Source organism: Oryctolagus cuniculus, chromosome 10, assembly GCF_051225735.1.
Source record: "Oryctolagus cuniculus isolate XC-2025 breed Fujian yellow rabbit chromosome 10, ASM5122573v1, whole genome shotgun sequence".
In the NCBI taxonomy this organism is placed as follows: Eukaryota; Metazoa; Chordata; class Mammalia; order Lagomorpha; family Leporidae; genus Oryctolagus; species Oryctolagus cuniculus.
Window position 1 is genome coordinate 102657107 of NC_142876.1, and position 15870 is coordinate 102672976.

The window sequence follows — 15870 nt, forward strand, 5'->3', positions numbered from 1 at the left end:
GATCAAGTGGCTTCAGCCAGACAGAATCTGTATGTTCTTATTAATTCTTTAGGGACAGACACAGCAGGAAGTCCCTGGAGAGCTGTTCTACTTTCAGGTGTAAGGTGCATTTTTGTGCCCCGTGGCAGCCGTGCATGCTGTGCAGGGTGGGGCAGAGCAGAGTCTGGCTCCAGCAGGGGGTCTGGGCTGGGAAGTGAGGAGGGAGAGAGAGTTGTTCTGCCTGTCCCAGGCAGGTGGCCCTCAGCGCAAGCTGTAGAAACCTAAGAACTGTGGACTCTGTGGCACCTGAACCCTGGGGAAGGAGGCAGCTCCTGTGAGGGAAACGGAGAGGAAGGAGGCAGGGCGGCAGGAGGAGCTGGAGGGGCAGGCGAGAGACATGCCAAGGAGTGGCAGGGGCGAGGCACCTGTGCCTGGGCAGATGACATGACGGATGAGGCCTGACCATAGGATTAGCAGCATGGGTGTCACTGGTGACCTTGGCACCAGCTGGCCTGGGAAGCAGTGGGGTCAGAAGCATGAGTAGAGTGGGCTCCGAGAGAGCAGGAGGAGAGGTGGCACCCCGATGGCCAGGAGACCTTCCATGGAGGCACTGTGGGGCCCGTGTTGTCAGGGCCACTCCTGGCTCCTGGAACCAGAGTGGCCACTTCTGATGCGTGGTCAGTCTTGGTCAGTGTCAGTTTGGCGACCAGGCCAGACTGAATGCGACACCACCCCCCTGTCTGCAGACCCTGCACCAAAGGAAGAGCCTGCAGCCTTCTGGGGTCTACAACTCGCACCCCCTGGAGGTCAGAACCATGGCTTCCCCATCCTCACTCGACTCTGGTTTCTGTCCCCAAATGTCACTCACAACCCAGCTCTTCTGGTTTGCTGCACGGTCTCCCCTCTGCTCCGGACTCTGTTCTCAGCCTCCCCTGCCCACGGGACCCAGTGCACTCAGCCGTCCGCCTTGTCCCAGCCTCAGGACACACACAGGCCTTGTCTGACAGACCCTCGGAGGTGGGGCCAGCACACGAACCAGTCGGCAGGGGAGGGCTGACCCGCAGGGTTCCAAGTGTCCACACACCCACACTTCTTTGGAGCATCTTCGTTTCATCTTTATAATTCATGTTAATTTTATGTTTTACGTCATGGCTGTATTTTTTTAAAAGATTTATTTATTTATTTGAAAGGCGGGGTTACAGAGAAGCAGAGGCAGCGAGACAGAGAGAGAGAGAGAGAAAAAGAGAGAGAGGTCTTCCATTCACTGGTTCACTCTCCAATTGGCCGCAACAACCGGAGCTGAGCCGATCCGAAGCCAGGAGCCAGGAGCTTCTTCCAAGTCTCCCATGCGGGTGTAGGGGCTCAAGGACTTCTACTGCTTTTCCAGTAGCAGAGAGCTGGATTGGAAATGGAGCAAATGGGACTCAAACCGGCGCCCAGATGGGTTGCTGGCACTGCAGGCTGTAGCTTTACCTGCTATGCCACAGCGCTGGCCCCTATATATTTTTTTTATCCAGTTTAAAGCATTGCCTTGTATAGCACTTATTTTCTCATTAACTTCTCCTCCCACCCCTACTAAATATTCAGGTAAAACTGGTGCCTGCTCTGCCCCCAGCCTCCTAAATTCCTGTGTCCCTGGGGTGCTTGCACCCCTCCATTTCAGAGCCCAGGCCTCTGTGTGGGGGACACCGGTTACACTTCTTGTGTGGCCACTGCTGTCCTCCCACTGCTGCCCCTTCAGAGGTCTCCTAGCCAAGGCCAGGTACCCACCCCTCCCCCCAGTGTCCAGCTCCGGGTCAGGCAGATGGTGCCCCTGCAGGCGGCCACCCTGGCGCTGCTTGCAGATTCTGCTCGCCTGCTCTGCAGGGCTCTGTCCCTCCACTACTTGCACAGGAAGCCACACCACCACCTCCTCGGGGCCCTGCCAGTCTTGCCTGAGAGCTGGGGTTCCCTCTGCTACCTAAAGGGATGAGTGAGCCAAGGGAGACCCTGGGACCCTCCTCCCCCAGTCCTGGTCTCCGTATCGCTCAGACAACAAGCTGGGTTCCCAGGGCTGGGAAGCAGTACCACGGGGTCAGGCCACAGAGAGCCAAGCAGGGGCTCCGCACTGGCTGATAGCACCCAGGATACAGAGAGCGTTCAGCCTTTCCTGGGCCAGCCAAGCCCTGGCCACAGCTCCCAATGTGACCACTTCATCCCCAGAGGCCCGAGTGGCAACTGCACTCAGCTGCGTGGTTGGTTGCTTGGCTGGGGCGGCCGGGGCTGGCACCAGAGTGTGGGACGAGGGACGGCTGGCGGGGAATCAGAGGGGCCTGGCTGCCGCCGGCTCTGGCTTTCCGCTGCTGATAGCACGTAGGGGATTAGGACTCAGAGGTCTGAACAAGGGGCTTTTATTCCCAGGGCAGCGTTCTCATTGGCCTGCAAAGCCCCACTGTCAGGAACAAAAGGTTGCATGGGGAACTGCAGACCCCTCACCCTCCAAGCCTGGCGCTTTGCGGGGGCACAGGGAGCTGGGCCCCGTCCAGTTCTGCCTGAGGCCGGAGCTGCAGGGCCTGCATGGACTTCCTCACCCTGCCGCGGAGGCTTGAGCCACTGCAGGCTTGGGATGTCCCAGGGTAAGCACAGTCTTGGAATGTCGGCACAGGAGGACGCAGATAGCCACGTATTCCAGCCTCTGTGGGGATTGACAATGGGGACACTAGGGCCCTGGCTTACCCACAGAGGGTCACACAGACACGGGTGAGGCTCAGGGAGACGGAGCAGGGCCAGTCCTCCCTGGTCCCTGACCCAGGCCCCTAACTGGGTGCCAGGTTTCCATGCAGAGCTGCCAGAAGCAGCTACCTCTGTGTCCTCCAAGACCACCAGCACATAGATTGAACCTGTCCCCTCTTCCCAGCCCTCCCGTGTGGCCCACTGCCCAGAGGCCTTGTCACCTCCCCAGCCTGGATACTTTTCTAACATTTCTCCTCTCCCCACCCCCGCCGCCAGGCCTGATTCAGCCCCTCCTGGCTCCCATTTTGCCCGGTCTGATGTAGCCAGCGCTGTGCCTTCCATGCCTGTCTAAACCACACACTACTCATCTCATCAGCATGGCCCCCGAGGACCCCTCCCGCAGACCCCTCCAACGGCAGCCTTGCCCCCACTCTGTGCGCTCCGCCTGTCACTCAGGTATGAGTCTCTTGTGCCCTGGCTGCTCCAACAGAGGGGGCAGCGAGGAGGCGGGGCCCAGAAGACAGCTACAGGCAATCAACACTACCCTGCCTCAACTGGAGGGGAGAGGTGCCGACTGGAAACTGTCCAGTCCCCTGTCCTGCAGGTGCCCTGTCTGGGAGACCCTCTGGCGGCTGTGCCAGACCCCAGCAGCACCCCTCCTCCAGCCTGTCCTGCTGTCCCACTCCCTGCTGGGCTTCCATTCCGAGTACACGACCTCAGCTCAGCTCAGCCATTTGCAAGAGCCAAGCCTCCGCTCTCATCCTTTGCAACAAACCAACCATGGACCCCTGTCTCTCTCTCTCTCCCATTCATTCATTCATCACACTTAGAGCCCACTGTACTACTGGCATTCTTCTTGGTGCTGGGTGCACACTCTTGCCGCCCAGCCTACCTTCTGCTGAGGAAGGGCACTGAGTTACCAGGGAGAGGCTGGTAAGGGACCAGTGGAGCAGGGTGGGCAGAGGGCTGGTGCCTGGGTCTTGCAAGTTAGTCTCTCCAGAAGCAAGCATCGAGGTGGAGTTTCTGTGTGTGAGTGTGTGTGTGCGCGTGCGGGCGGGGGTGTCAGCATGTGGGAAAGAAGGGGGAGGAAGAGGATCGGGCACAGGAAGAACTTGAACATTGGTCAAAGCCTCAGGAGGGCATTCTGGAGCAAGTGTGGCCCATCAGTGCCCCACACTGGACAGAAACGATCCGTCCCGGGTTATCCCCCACTCCACCGGGTCACCGGGGGAGCTGTGACCCCAGTGGAGCTGAGGGATGAGGCCACAGGACCCCAATGCAGCTGAGGGGTGAGGCTGTGCGGTGACTGCTGCTCCCACGGTGCCCCTGGAAGGCCACCTGGTGATGCGTTTCTGGGGCCAGCACAGGGAAGGCCTCGGGAAGCAGAGCCCTGCGGACATGTTGGGGCGAGTCCTGAGACACTGAGTGTGGCAGAGCCCTGCAGACATGTTGGGGTGAGTCCCCAGACTCCAAGTGTGGCTGTGTCTGGGGCCCCGGGACTGGAGCAAGAGGGCAGGACAGGAAGTCAGGGCAGCCAGATCTGAAGCCAAGGAGAGGATTCCGGGGTGGGGGAGTTGGAGCAGGAGAGCCCGAGGACACCCCTGCAGGGCTTCCCCTAGAGGGGTACTCTGGGTGTGCAGGGCGGGACAGTGGGGCTGACGGGCTGTGAGACGTACCACGGGGACTGTGTGCCCAGGCCGCCTGCTGTTCAGAGCACACGTTAGCCAGTGTCTGCTGCCCTCTGATGGATGTGCAGGAAATAACCCACACCTGCTTCCAGCTTTTTTTTTTTCCTCCCTGTTGCCACATTCAGTGAGTTCCATGGGTTCACCTTCAGCTCCAGGCTATGATAACTGTTGTCACAGTGCAGGAGGTGCCAGGCAGCACGTAGGAGGAAGCAAGTCATCAACTTAGAGACAGGGTGGCAGAGGGAACACCCCGTGTTGATGCAGCTGTCCTGGGAGCAGGCCCGGCAGGGCCCTGTGGCGGCTTTCAGTGGCGAAAGTCACCAGCGTAGAGAACAGCCGGGGGTCCTGGCTGCGTCGGGGCTGGGGGCTGTAGAGCAGGCACCGTGATCCCAGTGGTGCTTGCTGGAGGTGTCTGAGCTCAGGGGAGGCAAAAGGAGCTGGAAGACCTGACTCACGGGTGAAGGCCAAAGGATGACAGCGGCGGGCGAGTGGGCAGAGGGGGCCGTGGCAGCTCCAGGAGCCACTGCCCAGGGGAGCCACCAGCCGCTCCATGACTGCGGGGGTTAAATCCCCTTGGCCCTGCGGCTCCTCCACTCCCTCCAACACTCTTGTATCAAACCCGTCTCTGTTTGAATTTCCCACACCTGCCCTGCTCTGTTCAAGATGGACATAAAACCATGGGAAGGTGTTAGGTAGGAGGTCATAAATGAGCTTATGTGTGTGTGTGACAAAGACCTAAGGAATTGACATCTACAGCGGTCCAGCATCCATATCTCAAAGTCATCCCGATAACCTTCCAGGTGCAGCCCAGTATCTGCACTTCAGAGTCCTGCCCAGATCCTGATGACCTTCCAGGGGGGTCCTGCCCCTTCTACCTGGCCTGATAAACATCCTTCCTCTAAGGCGGGGTGACACCAGCCAGGCTTCCCCTGTAACTGACAACTTCAATGGGAAAAACTCAGAAAGGAATTTTTTGTATTTACACCCAATAAGTCCTTTGTTCTGGGAGGAGAAGAAGGAGAAGGGGAGGGAAGGCAAGACCCACCTCCTTAAAAACCCCAGCCTAAATTTGCACTAGGCACTCTCTCTCAGGTCCTGTCTGGAGAGGTGCCCATCCGTTCTTACAGATGTCCCTATGCTAATAAACATTGCTATGTTGCTTTCCCCTGCTCTCTGTCTCACGCCTGAGTTCTGTCTTGTGAGAAGACAAGGACCCTTTGCTTCTCTGACAACAAAGGCAGCTGAAGACAGCCTGAGTGCTTGGCCTCTGCTACCCTCATGGTAGACCCAGAAGGAGTTCCAGGCTCCTGCCTTCAGCCTGGCCCAACAGCTCACCCCCTAGACTTGTGGCCATGCAGGGAGTGAATCAGTGGATTAAAGAGCTCGCTCTCTCTGTAAGTCTGCCTTTCAAATAAATAAAAAGTTAAAAAGAAAAGAAGTCTCGGGGCCTGCACTGTGGCACAGCAGGTTAACACCCTGGCCTGAAGGGCTGGCATCCCATATGTGTGCTGGGTTAAAAACCTGGCTGCTCCACTTCGCAACCAGCTCTCTGCTGTGGCCTGGGAAAGCAGCAGAAATGGCCCGAGTCCTTAGGCTCCTGTACCCACATGGGAGACCCAGAAGAGGCTCCTGGCTCCTGGCTTTGGATCAGCCCAGCTCCAGCTGTTGCACCCAACTGGGAAGTGAACCATTGGATGGAAGACCTCTATCTCTCTCTCTCTGCCTCTCCTCTCTCTGTGTAACTCTGACTTTCAAATAAATAAATCTAAAAAAAAAAAAGAAAAGAAGTCTCAAAACTCAAATTTTAAAAATGGACAAGGAGCAGGCATTTGGTGTCACAGGTAAGACTTCCTTTGGGACACCCCCATCCCTGATCAGAGTGCCTGGGGTTGAGTCTACACTCTGCTCCCGATTCCAGCTCCCTGCTAATGCTAACTATGTCCGGGAGGCAGGAGGCAATGCCTCAAGTTCGTGGGTCCCTGCCCTCTGTGTGGGAGACCCAGATGCAGTTTCAGCCTCCTGGCTTTGGCCTGGCCCAGCCCTGGCTATTGCTGGCAGTTGGGGAGTAAACCACTGGATGGAAGATTTCTCTGTGCCTGTCTCTCTGCCTTTCAAATGGAGTGAAAATAAAGCAAAAAAAAAATCTTAAAGGAAACTTCACTCTTTAAAACTCTGTCATTTGGAATTATGTCAACTCTGTCCAGCTGACGATCACTAACCAAGAGCACACCTGAGGCTGAAAAAGTTGTCTCCTGCTGTTTGCTGTAAGGGAGGCTGAACCGCACGGGGACCTCAGCCACCTCCTCGGGGGAAACAACGGCAAGTTGGGGGCTGGCTGGTGGCCTGGGGGAGCGCTTGAGGACACACAGCCTGGCTCAGGATGGGTTGCAGTCAAACACCCGACAAATCAACTGGATTAATGCTAGGTTGGAGTCTGTTACTGAATCTTATCTGTAGGGAGGGAGAGCTGTATATGGCAAAGAAGCAGTACTCTGAGTAGCCGGGAGGGAGGATGCTTGGTTGTTTGTGGCTTGGACAATGTCGATGTTTTCTATTCAAGGTGCTTGTGGAGTGGCCTAGTTCTGTCTTACCTGTCATGATCTGTCTCATGTGGACGTGGAGTGAAATCGCTTATGCTCAACTGGAGAACAGTGAGGCCTCCCCGCGAGGGCCGGGCCAGCCCCTAGGGGTCAGTAGCTGCTTTCCTCCGTCTCACCTATCAGTAAGCAAGAATCACCCCATGCTTGGATAGAGCACCCAAGTCCCGTTGGCACAGAGAGGCAGTCTCCATTCCCATGCCAGGTGCCAAGTCCATCTAACCTTGTGATTCCCACAGCACCGGGGCCCTGGATCCACTCTGCTGTCCCAGACAGGCCTGAATCCCTTCTCACACAGCCGAGCTTTGCTGTGAGCCTATCTGGGCCCTGCTTCGCTTCAGGAGCACCTGAGCCCCGCCCTCCAACAGCCCCGCCCCAGCCCTGGGGCCATGCCATCTCCCTCACTGGACATCGGTGCCACTACAGGTTTGTCCTGGTCGATCTGACGCTGGTCCCACTGCGCTAGAACAAAACTCCAATCATGCCTCTTGAGACGCCTGCATCCCACATCACAGTGCCTGGGTTCCAAGTCCGAATTCCAGCTTCCTGCTGCGTGACGGCTTCTGCTATGCGGGCTACAGGACCAGGCCCTCCTGCCAAAGGCGCCTGTTCCTCCACAGGTCTGCTGCGGGGGCTGGACGCCGCATTCCTTGCTGACCTCACCTTGTCACACTCGTCCCCTCTTTCCTGAGGCTATTGCATGGTGCCAGAATGCCTCCCTCCAGCCCTGGGAACTGAGCAAGTCATTCAGGCTTCTTGAGCCCCACTGTCTTCTTGCAGAGATCAGCCGCATCCGCCCAGCAGGCAGACCCTTACAATGCGTGGTGCATGGAAAGTGGTTACTGTGTGTGTGACCTCAGCTCCCACGCTCTTGAGCAAACTAATTGCTGAGTGGAGCTCCTCTCCCTCAATGGGCGCCCTATCAAGCTCCACTTAACCTTAGTTTTGCCCTGCCCTCTGGGGCTGTGCACTAGGGGTACACCAGTCCCCATCCCTTCCCTGAACCTCCCCCCTGTTTTCACCCCTCTATGCCTTTTCACCTGCTCCTCCCTGTGCCAGGCAGAGCCCAACAACTAACTGTTTTTGTTTTTGTTGTTGTTGTTTTCGGACAGGCAGAGTTAGTGAGAGAGAGAGACAGAGAGAAAGGTCTTCCTTTTTCCATTGGTTCACCTCCCAAGTGGCCGCTATGGCCAGCGTGTTGCGGTCGGCGCGCTGTGCTGATCCGAAGCCAGGAGCCAGGCGCTTCTCCTGGTCTCCCATGGGGTGCAGGGCCCAAGCACCTGGGCCATCCTCCACTGCACTCCCGAGCCACAGCACAGAGCTGGACTGGAAGAGGGGCAACCAGGACAGAACCGGCGCCACAACCGGGACTAGAACCCGGGGTGCCGGCACCGCAGGTGGGGGATTAGCCTAGTGAGCTGCGGCACCGGCCCACCGGCTTTTGTCACCTCCTCCGAGGAGCCTATCCTGTCCCCTCCAGCCAGTCACCTCTGCGGGTTGCCCCTGCCGCCCAGCCCTGTGGGGTGCCGTGGTCTTTGGCGTCAGGGCAGCAGCCAGGGCTCTGAGCGTGGGTGGCTGGCAGACAAGCCCCGTCTTTGGAGTCAGGAGTCTGGGTTTCCAGCCAGGGCTGCTCCCCAAGAGACGAGGGATCCGAGTCCCACGGCTTCACCCCTCTGAGCCCGTCTCATCTTTGAGTTGGGCTTCACGACGTCCGCACAGAACTCTGACGCTCCTTTAAGCTAAAGGCTGAGGGGGACCCGAGCTTGCCGAGCCCAGCACCTGCTTTGCTTTATTAAGGGAGGGAGGTGGGGCTGACAGAGCGAGGGAGCGGCCAAGAACCGTCGTCCTCCATACAACAGGTGAGGGGTGCGCTAAGTTCGGGGTAAAGTCCTTAAGGAATGAATGAATGAGTGAACGAATTTAACCGGCTCCCGACCCTGGAGACTCCAACTTGACCTCGTCCCTCTACAGCACAGCGGACACAGGAAGTCCCGCCCCCGACCGCCGCAGCCCCGCCCCGGCCGCCGCAGCCCCGCCCCCGGCTGCCGCAGCCCCGCCCCGGTCGCCGCAGCCCCGCCCACCGCCTAACCGTTGCGTGGCCACCACGCGGCCGTTGCCTCCCTCGGTCGCCGCCGGCTGCGGCGGGCGATGGCGCCGTGGTCCGAGCCCCCTGCCATCGGGCACGGCCGCTCGCAGGGACTGCAAGCGCCTGGGGAACCGACCTGCAGCTGGGCCGCCCTGGCCGGTCAGCCCTTCTGGCCCTACCGGGCCTCCAGCTCGGCCTGGCTTCTCAGCGCCAGCCGGGTTCCGCCGCCTCTGACCGAGAGCCCAACACCCAGTGTCCACCCACGTCTTGCCTCGGGTCTCGCTCGTGCCTTGCCTTTCCCCAGACGGTGAAGACCCTTGGAGGCGGCGCTGGGCGCTCGCGCACCCCTGAGCCGTGCCCGGGCATGGTCCCCCCACCCCTCCCCCTGCTGTGCTGCCCTGAACCGCGCTCACCTGGGGCAGGCACCCCAGGAAGGTGGACAGACTGACCCTGGGCTTGTGAGAGGAGGAGCAGCTGGGCTTGAGGGGGAGAAACGGGGGCCGCTCCGTAGGCTGACCCCTGCAGCCACCGCTCTCTCTGCCTCCTCCTCCTTTGGGTGCCTGAATCCACGAGCACCTACAGTGTGCCAGGCGGGGATCCATCCCGGGCATGGACGGGAGGGAGGAGAGTGGGCGTGCTGGGAGAGGCAGGGCCCCTCCTGGGAGCAGAGGGGTGACGGCCTTTGCTTTCTCCCAGCCAGGAGGGCCAGCAGGTGGGCGCCCCGCAGCAGGTCCCTGCTCACTGGGACAGGGAGGCCGAGGACCAGGCAGGCACAGAGCCCATCGCCTCCATCCCAGCGCTCATGAGTGCGACCTGACGGCCCGAGCCAGGACCCAGGAGTTGGCGGGAGCACCAGGGCAGCAGGAGTCCTCAGCAGAGCCTGCCCACACCTGCAGCTCCAGTGCCTGGCGTCTCCTGAGAGCCTCCCTGGCCTGCACAGGATCTGGGTAGGTGCCAGAGCCGAGCTCCAGCACCCTCTGCGAAACAGGGCCACACACGTGACTTCTGGGGACTAGGCCTGGTGTGGCTCCCCCGACGCGGGCTGTTCCACGCCGGCCGGGAGCTGAGGTCAGGAAAGGAGCAGCCAGTGTAGGGGCGGGTGTGGGGCCGCCCACTAGCACCCTTCAGGGTCCCTACCTGCTGCCGTCCGTTTTGGCCAAAACCAGTCACGCGGTTGAAAATTCAACACAGGGAAGTTTCCCTTCTGGCTTTGTTTCTGCTTCGCCTGTCCCACCCTGACGATTGATTTGAGCTTTTCCTTGTAGGTCTGTTTCTTCAGATACTGTGGAGGCTCCTGGTTAGGTTTCTACAGGGCCTCGTTTGGAATGGCTCCGTCTGCTTGGTGGCACGAACGTTATCAGTGTGTGGTGACCTCCTCTAGCCATGATGCTGATGCTTGTCTTGTTCCTCTTTTTTTTTTTTTTTTTTTTTGTTTAAGATTGATTTATTTGTTTGAAAGAGAGCGAGAGAGGGAGACAGAGATCTTCCATCTTCTGGTTCACTCCCCAGATGGCCACAATGGCCAGGGCTGGGTCAGGCCGAAGCCAGGAGCTTCTTCTTTGTCTCCCATGTGGGTGCAGGGACCCAAAAACCTGGGCCATCTGCTGCTTTTCCCAGGCCATTAGTAAGGCGCTCGCTGTATTGGAAGTGGAGCAGCTGGGACACAAACTGGTTTAACCAGCTAACACCAGCCGCATCTTGTTCCTCTTGATAGCAAGGCAAAAGAGCCTTGGAAAAGACATCTGGCCAAAACCCGTGAGAGGAAAGTGAGAGCTCACTTGACCTCCTTTAACCCTCTTTGTTTTTGCAGTATCTTGTAGCCTTGCTCCTCTTCCTCTGAAGGCATTTGGAGAATACACGTCTGCCTGGCAAAACTTTAGGAGACCTTTGAATGTCCTCCCTTTGCTTTAAAGACCTAAGTACTGGCCGGCGCCGCAGCTCAATAGGCTAATCCTCCACCTAGCGGTGCCTGCACACCGGGTTCCAGTCCCGGTCGGGGCGCCGGATTCTGTCCCGGTTGCCCCTCTTCCAGGCTAGCTCTCTGCTGTGGCCTGGGAGTGCAGGGGAGGATGGCCCAAGTCCTTGGGCCCTGCACCCCATGGGAGACCAGGAGAAGCACCTGGCTCCTGCCTTCAGATCAGCGCGGTGCGCCAGCCGTGGCGGCCATTGGAGAGTGAACCAACGGCAAAAAGGAGGACCTTTCTCTCTCTCTCTCTCTCTCTCTCTCTCTCTCTCTCTCTCTCTCACTATCCAGTGCCGCAGCTCACTAGGCTAATCCTCCGCCTTGCGGCGCCGGCACACCGGGTTCCAGTCCCAGTTGGGGCGCCGGATTCTGTCCCGGTTGCCCCTCTTCCAGGCCAGCTCTCTGCTGTGGCCAGGGAGTGCAGTGGAGGATGGCCCAGATACTTGGGCCCCACACCCCATGGGAGACCAGGATAAGTACCTGGCTCCTGCCATCAGATCAGCGCGGTGTGCCGGCCACAGTGCGCCGGCTGCGGCGGCCATTGGAGGGTGAACCAACGGCAAAAGGTAGACCTTTCTGTCTCTCTCGCTGTCCACTCTGCCTGTCAAAAAATAAATAAATAAAAAGACCTAAGTATTTATAGATCAATATATACTAGGAGATACATACCAAAACTTATGGGAGACTGTAGATTTAGACTGGGCACCTGCACTGGCCCAGTGGAGCAAACCCATGGAGAGCTGAATCACAATCCTTGAGCTCCACCTGGTTGCCGAAGGCTTGGAGCAGGGACTGGTGTTGTAACACAGCGAGTTAAGGCACTGGCAATCATGAGTGCTGGCTCGAGTCCCAGCTGGTCCACTTCAGATTAAGCTTCCTGGTAATGTGCCTGGGAAAGCAGTGGTAGATGGCCCAAGTACTTGGCCACTGCTACCCATGTGGGAGACCATGATGGGGTTCCAGGCTCCTGGCCCTGGCCATATGGAGAGTGAACTAGCAGATAGAAGATTTTCTCTGTCCTTCTCTTCTCTCTCTCCCTCTCCCTCTCTCTCTGTCACTCTGCCTTTCAAATAAGTACATAAAACCTTGAAAAGAAGGCAGCCCTGGAGCCAATGAACTTTTCAGGCTTTCTAGAGCTGGTTGAGCTGTAACTGATGGAGTTGTTTTCTGTATCTCCCCCCTTCTCACCCCGCTTCTGCAGATGCTGTCTGGTACTTTGTTGGTGGGGTATTGTCAGGACCTGGTCTGCTTCTGGGACCTGCTCTATTTCTGAATCCTGTTTTGTTCTGTTTTGCTCACATAATTTTTACTTGACATACTTGGCCGAACAAATTTTCTAATATAAATTAAGAGAAATGAGATCCTAAATATTCTACAAGGGTATTTGAAGAAGTTCATGGGAAATGGGGTTCAAGGTTTACTTCGGTGCAATCTTGAAATCCATAAATACGAGAAGTTTTCACAAAGTTCACGAAAAATGCAGAGCATGGAAGACATTAGCCATGGATTTCAAAATTGTATTTCATCAAAATAAACTTATCTTTTAAATTAGCTTTTCCACAGAATTTCTGGAGTGCCCTCTCATCCTACAATTTGCTTTTCAATTTTTTGCCATGTCTTAGATACCTTAGGGGATATGAACACAGATTTGTTTTATTGTTTTTGTCATTGTCTTTTTAATTTAAGATTTATTTATTTGAAAGGCAGAGTGACAGAGAGAGGGAGAGACAAAGAGAGGTTTCCATCTGTTGGTTTACTTCCCCAAATGCCTGCAACAGCCAGTGCTGGGCCAGGTCAAAGCCAGGAGTCAGGAACTCGATCCAGGTCTCACATGTATGTGGCAGGAATACAAGCACCTGGGCATATTGGCAGGAAGCTGAATCAAAAGCAGAGTAGCTATGACTCAGACTGGCACTCTGAGAGGAGATATGGGTATCCCAAGCAGTGAGTGCCACAATGCCCACCACCTGTTTTGTTTTGAATACCCATTTATTTTGCATTGTATTTCTTGTATTCTTTTTTTTTTTTTTGACAGGCAGAGTGGACAGTGAGAGAAAGAGACAGAGAGAAAGGTCTTCCTTTGCCGTTGGTTCACCCTCCAATGGCCGCCGCGGCCAGCGCACTGCGGCCAGCGCACCGCGCTGATCCGATGGCAGGAGCCAGGAGCCGGGTGCTTTTCCTGGTCTCCCATGGGGTGCAGGGCCCAAGCACCTGGGCCATCCTCCACTGCACTCCCTGGCCACAGCAGAGAGCTGGCCTGGAAGAGGGGCAACCGGGACAGAATCCGGCGCCCCAACCGGGACTAGAACCCGGTGTGCCGGCGCCGCAAGGCGGAGGATTAGCCTAGTGAGCCGTGGCGCCGGCTTATTTCTTGTATTCTTACCCATTTTAAAATTTGTTATTTCCAACTTTTTTTAAGATAAAATTAGAGACAGTTTTCATCACTGGCTCACTCTCCAAATGCTTGGGAGCTGGGAATTTAATCCAAGTCTTCCATGTGGGTAGCAGGGACCCACCTACTTGAGCCATCACTTTCTGCGTCCTAGGAGGTGCAAAGCCACCATCTCCCACCCAGGCCTTTCTATATGAAGGCTTCTTAACAGCTCTGTCAAATAACAACCCCTTTTTCCAACTTTTAGCTACAATTCTACAATAGACATCCCTGTATATAACAGTTTGTTAAAAATTTAATTAAAAGACATAAAAATTATACATACTTATGAGGTACCATGTGATATTATGACACATGTATTTGTGATATAATAACATTAGAATAAGCATATTTTTTTTCTTTCAATAATTTTTTTAAAGATTTATTTATTTATTTTGAAAGAGTTACACAGAGAGAGAGGGAGAGTCAGAGAGAGAGAGTGAGGTCATCCATCCGCTGGTTCACTTCCCAGTTGGCCACAACGGCCAGAGCTGCACCGATCTGAAGCCAGGAGCCAGGAGTCTCCTCTGGGTCTCCCACACAGGTGCAAGGGCCCAAGGTCTTGGGCCATCTTCCACTGCTTTCCCAGGCCACAGCAGAGAGCTGGATCGGAAGTGGAGTAGCTGGGACACGAACCAGCGCCCATATCGGATGCCGGCACTTCAGGTGGTGGCTTTACCCACTATGCCACAGTGCCAGCCCCAGGATAAGCATATCTTTCTACTCAAACATTTAATATCCTTTCTTGTTTTTTAAAAAAGAAATATACAGCACCTTATGATTTATAAATATTCTACTGTGCAGTAGAACAGCTGAATTTATTACTCTTATCTTTCATATTTTTTGAGAGGCACAGAGACAGGAGAGCAAGAGAGACAGAAAGGGCCCCCAGTAGCTGCTTCCCTTCCAAATGCCTGCAGTGGCTGGGGTTGAGGCAGGGCCAGGGCCAGGGCCAGGGACCAGGAACACAATCTAGGTCTCCTACGTGGGAGGCAGGAATGCAGTTATTTGGGCCATGATTGCTTCCTCCCAGGGCTGCATGATCAGGAACTGGAGCCGTGAATGGAAGCCAGGCGCTCCGAGGTGGGACACAGGCATCTTAACTGCTTGCCTGAACAGCTGCTCTTCTTATTCTCAGCTAATGATAACTTAGTACTCATTAATCAAGCTTTCCGCATCTCTCCCTCACTCCTGTCCTCCTCAGCCTCTGGTAACCACCATTGTCATCTGAACAACGAGAACAGCCAGTGTAGATTCCAATGTGCATGAGAGCATGTGGGACACACGTCTGTCTGTGCTCGGCTTATTTCACGTGGCATGCTGACCTCCAGTTCCAGCTGTGATGTTGTAGTGTCAAGTTGTCATCCTTTTCTGGGGCAGAGTAGTAGTCTGTTGTGCGTATGTGCCACAGTCTTACTCCAGTCACAAGCGGATGACACTTAGGCTGTTTCCATTCGTGGCTGTCTGTTCCATGCAGTGATTTCCTTTCCCCGGGACACGCAGCAGCAGTGGGCCTGCTGGGTCACGTGGAAGGGCCAGTGTTCAGTTTTTGAGGAATCTCACAGGTGGCTGTGCTGCTTTGCATTCCCAGCGACAGTGTACAAGGGCTCCCTTCTCTCCAGATCCTCTGGAGCACGTTCACTTCTCTTTTTGGAAATAGCCAACCAAACTGGAGTGAGGCAGCATCTCACCGTGTTTTGATTTGCATCCCCTGGTAATTAATGCTGGTGAACATTTTTTTCCCATGTACTTGTGGGCATTTGCTTAAGGAATGTTTGGGTCTGCTGCCCATTAGTCAGATTCCTTTTGCTACTGGAATTCCTTGTAAATTTTGGTTATTAACCCTTGTGAGATACATACCTTGCCAATATTTTCTCCCATCCTGTAGTTTGTCTGTTCAATTTGTTGAACATTTTCTTTGCTGTGCAGAAGCTCTTCAGTTTGATGAAACCTCTTGGTCTGTTTTCACTGTTTTCTATGCTTTTTGTGTCTGGCCCAAAACGTCCTTGAGCATTCCAGTATCCTGAATCATTTCCCCTGTTCTCATCCAGGAGTTTCAGACTCAGGTCTTACACGTAGGTGTTTGTTCTTCTATGTATATATATTTGTATTCATATGTGGGCTTTTCTCTGTAACCTGGATTCCAAGTAGAATTGCTGGGCTGAAGGTTTGCACTGAATATTTGATGAATATCATCAAATTGCTTTCCAACATGCTTATAATCATTTGTCTTTCCATGGGCAGAAAATGAGAGGATCTGTTGGTGTACTTGCCGGCCCACGTGGAATTGAATGGGACTGTAGGCCCATGAAGAGCTGCAGGCTTCCTGAAAAGTGGTACCTTCAGGCAAAGTTCTAATCAGTTCTGAGCATTTTTTTTAAAAAGATATATGTTATTTGAAAGAGTTACAGAGA

At 55.3% G+C, this 15870-nt stretch overlaps 1 protein-coding gene across 2 annotated transcripts in view; it reads left to right on the forward strand.

Annotated features, from left to right (window-relative positions):
- The first annotated feature begins 9078 nt into the window (after window positions 1-9078).
- Window positions 9079-15870, forward strand: part of ELP6 (elongator acetyltransferase complex subunit 6) — a 38924-nt gene continuing 32132 nt past the window's right edge. Inside the window, exons 1-2 of one of the 2 annotated variants that reach the window (XM_051852513.3) lie at window positions 9079-9369; window positions 9763-10009. The gene's annotated coding sequence lies outside the window, so the exon portion shown is untranslated. Of the gene's footprint in view, window positions 9370-9758; window positions 10010-15870 lie in introns of both variants that reach the window. The other variant, XM_051852512.3, reaches the window with a different exon arrangement.